This window comes from Lissotriton vulgaris, chromosome 6 (genome assembly GCF_964263255.1).
Source record: "Lissotriton vulgaris chromosome 6, aLisVul1.2, whole genome shotgun sequence".
Taxonomy (NCBI): Eukaryota; Metazoa; Chordata; class Amphibia; order Caudata; family Salamandridae; genus Lissotriton; species Lissotriton vulgaris.
Window position 1 is genome coordinate 1,447,304,586 of NC_141694.1, and position 6,000 is coordinate 1,447,310,585.

Below are 6,000 nucleotides of genomic sequence, written 5' to 3' on the forward strand. Positions count from 1 at the left end.
GGAGAGGACTCCAAATCGCACAAACTCTCTAAGGATAGGGTTTAAGTTGTCACCAGGGTGACGAATGTAGAGCGTGATGTCGTCGGCATACATCGAAATTAATATCTGCCTTTGAAAGCACCGCAGTGCACTATCTCGGTGATGTTGGCGCAATTTGGCTGCTAGGGGCTCGGTGGCTATGGCAAATAGTAGTGGGGAGAGGGGACAGCCCTGCCTCGTGCCTCTGGATATAGTAAATTCCGAGGACAGTTTGCCGTTAATGAGGACCTTGGCCACTGGTTCCGTATACAACAATCTAATCCAGGATATGAAAACTGGCGGAAACCCCATACGTCCCAGCACCTGGAAGACATAATCCCACTCTAGCGAATCAAACGCCTTTGTGGCGTCTAGAAAAACGGCCGCCATCGGTAGGTCTTCATGAACCGAACCACAAATTGAAAAAAACGTGCGGAGGTTATGTGATGTTGCCCTACCCGGCACAAATCCAGCCTGATCCGGGAGTATCAAACCAGGCAACAGGAGGCCAATGCGCGTAGCTATCAGTTTGGCGAGTATTTTCACATCACAATTTAATAGTGACAGGGGTCTGTACGAATCACAGCGGGTAGCAGGCTTCCCGGGCTTAAGAAGGGACGTTATTAGGGCGATTCTCATGGATGCAGGCAGGTGGCCTACCTCCAGTGCGTCCTCAAATACCTCGCGCAAGACCGGTGCCATGAATTCTATATATGTCTTGTAGAATTCGATAGGAATGCCATCTAGTCCCGTCGCCTTTCCAGAGCTCAGGTGCATGATGGCCTCCCGCACCTCGTCAAGTTCAAATGGGGCACTAAGAAAGGCACGCTGTGAGTCACTCAGCCATCCCAGCGACACATCTGCCAGGTAGTCGTCCAGCGACAATTCTCCTGTTCGGGTTGAGGTGTACAGAGCACTATAATGTCCTATGAATTCATTCATTATTTGTGTGGTGTCTCTAAGGAGAATCCCCTCTGCCGTTTCTAATTCAAAAATAATAGCGGGTGATCGCATAAGTTTAATCGTAGCAGCTAAAGTCTTCCCAGGCCTTTCGCCTTCCCCATATCTCCTGGCCACCCAGTGTTTGTTTCTGAATTTCACCTCCCGCGCAGCCTCATCATTGTATTCCGACAATTTTTCTCTTATGGTAGCTAGTGTGTCGCCTCCAGGCTCAACCCGAAGAGTAGCCTCCGCTTCTCTAAGTTCTGACTCTAGCAGTGTCAACCTGTTCCTGATAGCTTTAAGTACCCCCGATCCCTTCGAGATGCAGAGACCTCTGAGTGTGACCTTAAAGGCATCCCAGATGGTCTCAACGTCTTTTACAGAGTCTCTATTGCGCTGGAAAAAATCCAGACATTCAGTCCTAAGTTCTTCCTGAAATGTATTGTCTAACAACATCATGGGTTGCAATCGCCATGTCGTTACTGGGGGCCCCAATTCAGCGCCTCGCAATGTGACGAGGACGGGGGAGTGGTCTGAGTATGTTCTGGGGAGATGCGTTGAGTGGATTAGGGTTGTGTAAAGCTGTGGTGTTAAGAGAAAGTAATCCAATCTAGCCCAGGACCTCGCCTGTGCTGTAAAGTGTGTGCCTTCCCCTGCCGCCCCGTGCATAGCTCTCCATGCGTCTAGTAGATTATTATCCTTAATCGTTGCCCGGAGGAACTCCCTCCCCGTGGTATAATGGTGGGGGGCCGGATGCGACCTATCCAAAGCGGGGTTCAGGGTAATGTTGAAATCTCCCCCCCAAATGAGATGCTGTGGCCCAGTTTCAACGATAGCCGCCCATAGGTCAGTGAAGTACTGCACATCATCCACATTCGGCCCGTAGCAGCAGGCCAGGGTGACAGCAATGCGCCCCAGTCTGCCCCACATCAAACAATACCTCCCCTGTGTGTCTGCTCTCGTGCCCACCAGCTGAAAAGGCGTGTTTCTTTTTACCAAAATAGCAGTACCTCGTGCATACGACGAGTAGGAGGAGAAGACTGCATGTAAAGCCCATTTCTTTCCAAATGAGTGTAAGCCCTGCGGTTTAAAATGTGTCTCCTGAAGAAAGGCAATATGTATTTTGTGGCGGTCAAGGTAGCCCAGAATCTGCCTCCTCTTCCTAGGATCTCCCAGCCCTCTCACGTTCCACGTAATTATGTTCAAGTCAGTATCACCCATGTATGCATCTGAAAATATCAACAAAAGGCCATGGTTCAAGACTGGGCCTCCCCGACCCCCACATTCCACATAGTATGGCTGTATAATGCACACACCATATTCTCCAGCGATAACAAAGGACCAGACAAACAGAAGATAGTACTGCCTCCGCAGCAAACCGCTGCAAAGTAGAGTTCACAAAGCGCACCCCAGGCGTATTCACAGACCCTGCGGAATCCGAAACACCCACATCTAAGCATAGAAATCGCTTGTTGATACCTTTCGCACATGAAACAAACAGTAAACAAAACATTCCCCAATGTACGTATCCATCCCTCCTTCCCCAAGAGACCCACAGCCGGCACATAGTGCGCACCGAAGCAGTAGCAAAAATTCCTCTCTCCTCCGCCCTCGGATCTCCAATTAAGGCTGTAAAGTGAGTCCATGTCTCAATACCTACTGTCAGGATACATCCCAAATCTACCCTACCCCCCCCCACCCACTGAAGCATCCCCAACTCGCCAGTACTCAGAGCCCCCCCCCCACCCAAAACCCTACCCAAACATTCAAACATGAAGAGAAATAGTACCAAGTCACTTGGGGTATACCCAGTAGGGGACATCCGAGGTGCACTACCGCCCACCCCTAGTTCTCCCGCTCCGTGCATGCTCGCCCCTTGTGCCTCTGTCCGAAAGGGGAGGTGAAGCGGGGGGGGTGGGTGCCTGGCATACGTTACCACCTGTAGTCCGCGCCCGTCCGTGGCACCCCTTGGAGTCGTTAAAGCCTTCATAATCAGAAGTGGCACCATCTTATGACTTCGAATCAGGGACCACTCCACAGTAGCACGTAGAACTCCATGGAGCGCAAAATCAGTTCACAGTTCACTCAGACCTTGCGTCGTCCTGGTCCTCGGCGCCCGCAGCAGGCCTTCCACGCTTCGGCAAAGTTTTAATGTAATCCTCGACTTGTTGCGGGTTGACAAAGAAATGTTGCTTCCCCTGGTGCGTCACTCGCAATCTGGCCGGGTACAAAAGGGCATAGTCAACTTGAAGGTCTCTAAGTTTCCTCTTCACCACCAGGAACTTCCGCCTTTGTTCTTGTACCACCGGGGTGAAGTCGGGATAAATTGAAAAAGTAACTCCATCGTGTGAGAGGGTCCGATTTGCCCGGGCCGCTCGCAACGCTGCATCGCGATCTCTGTAGTTGAGTAGGCGCGCTATTATGGGCCGCGGCGCAGCGCCTGCTTGGGGCCTGGGCCCCAGCGATCGATGAGCGCGCTCCACTATGAATTGGCTGGAGAAGGCCTCCGCTCCCACCGCTGCGACAAGAATCTTTTCAATGTAGAGCTCCATTTTCCCTGTATTGGTTGTCTCCGGAATGCCCGTGACGCGAATGTTGTTCCGTCGGCTTCTCGCTTCCAATTCCTCATTTTTGGCGGCAATGACTCGCAGCACATTGTCCATACGCGACAATCTCGTAGCGTGGGAGGCTGTGGTGTCATCATTATCGGAAATACGGCGTTCCGCTGCTGTGAGACGCTCTTCGTGAACATCCAGTTTCTGGGCAATGCTGTCCATCCTGGCCGAGAGGCTGTCCACTTTGTCCACCACTGTGGCGAAGCCCTGGCGCATCTCCTGGAGCATCGTAGTAAGGTCCTGCGCCATCGGTGTTGATGTGGATTGTTCCGCAGACGGGCTTCGAGGTGGTACGCCATCCACCGTGTGCCTTGTGGTCTTTCTTTGCACAGCAGGTTCAAATTGCAGTTTGGGCTGCTTGCTGTCAGGTTTCCCCATTGCGCCGCAAGGCCGACCTGTCCAGGCCGAGCGCTGGACCCTTCAATAGTAGCCTGCCGTGTATGGACTCACTGCCTCTTCAGATCAGCCACTCACTGCACCCCCAGGTCTCAGTGCGCTTCAATCTGGTAAGTAAATAGGGGCTCAGAATATTGTAAGGCTGTATCAGGCAGGGTAGATGGGTAACTGCTCCCAGGGCCCTCTCAGTACTGGCGTGTGTTTGGCCTCGTGTCAGGTCGTTGTGCAGTGCAGCCTGTAGTGCCCCAAGTCTTCCTCAGTCCTGCGGAGAGTGGCAGATTGCCCACGTTCTCCACGCGATCACAAAAGTGCACCAGCTGGGGAGGCAACGGCCCGGTCCCCCTCCCAGCGTTATCAGGCCGGCCGGGGGGGAGAGCCCAGTCCGCCTCGTACCGTGCGCACTAGCGTATGGCCGCAGCGCCGACGTTGGTTTAGAGCGCCTCACCTCCGTCTGGTCTTCACACCGCCTGCGTCTGTCCCAGGCTGTCACAGTACAAAGGATAGGGTCTCCGGCAAACGATTTCGGGAGGATGCGGTAAAAACCGTAGTCTGCTGTCCCGGGTGCATCCAGGAGCTCCGTCCACAAGTGGCGCTCAGGCCTGCGCACCTCGTGTTGCGCACCGGTGTCTGGTGTCCACCCACGCCGCCAGAGAGCTCCACAGCGGCAGGGCGTCCCCAAGGCGAAAAGCTTCAACTTGCTCTAATTTCGGAGTCATACAACTCCGAACCACCAAACTTTCACCGAGTGTTCAGCTGACCACACTCGGCAATTACAGGGGTTTTCAGACGTCGCGGATCAGGTCAAGAAGGATAAACTACGGATATTGGCGCCAGGCTGCTGGAGCCTCACGGGAGTGCGGCCATTCAGCTTGTGCGCCCTCTAGCGCCCCGGTGACATAAGGACCTTGCTGGTCAACATAGAGCTCGACTGGATCCCTCCCTTGCCCTTGGCAGTCCTATGCGAAGTTGTGAGTGTCGTCGCAGTCAGACTGCTGGTACTGGTTCTGCCGGTCAAATGTGTTCGGTCTGCCTGGCCTGTCGTTATTGGTGTCATTCGTGGACCCTCGTCCCTGTCCTCTATTTCTTGGTCCACCCGCTACATCTCTGGTGTCCCTATTCTTATTCATTTCTAACAGGACCGGACACTGGGATTTCCAATGGCCGAATCCCTTGCAAAGTGCACACTGGTTCTCATCAATATCTTTACGTCCAACATAGGGTGCGGGTGTACTGTCTTTAGGGGGTGGGTTTCTAGGAGCATTCAACTGGTAATTTCGCTTGTACTGCTCTCGTCCTATAGTCAACCCCTGCAATTGTGCGATCATCACCCTCTCCTTCAAGTCCTTTTTATTTTTCTCGGTCGCCCTATCGGTTTCATTTTTCTGATGCTCATAATACTGGGCCATCTGGAGGATAGCCGCAGGTTTGGAGGCCGCCCAACCACTCTCATTAGCCTGTAGTTTCTGAGAGACCTCCTGTGACAGCCCTTTGACATATTTCTGAACAAACAGATGATGTCCGGTTGCAGTGGTCATGTCCTGGCCGCTGTAATCGGATAACACTGTTTCGAACCGGGAGAAGTATTCTGACACGTCTTCCTGGGGTTTCTGGCGGCAGGCCGTCACTATCGACCAGTCCACCTTCTTTTCTGGGATCAGGGTTTTCAGTTTCTGTACAATTTTGCCCGAGAGTTCTAAAATGGATTTCAAAGGTTTCTGTCCAGGCTCTCGTTGTCTGTCTATGCCATCGAGTTGTGACCAGGTATGTCCGAATAGCTCAAGGTGGTCGACTTTCCGGATTTGCTTCCACACATCAGCTGGCAGACATAACCCGAAAAACAAATCGATGTCAGCTAGGGTCATAATCGTTGAACCTAAGGCTGTACCTAATTCAGTGTAAAAGGCAGTGGGGTTTTTCCGTAAATCCGGCAGAGATTTTCGGAACGTCAGGATATCTTGTCGATCCCATGGTTGGTAGACCCAGTTATAAACTACCCTCCCTTTCGCATCTTGATGGTTAACATCATCGT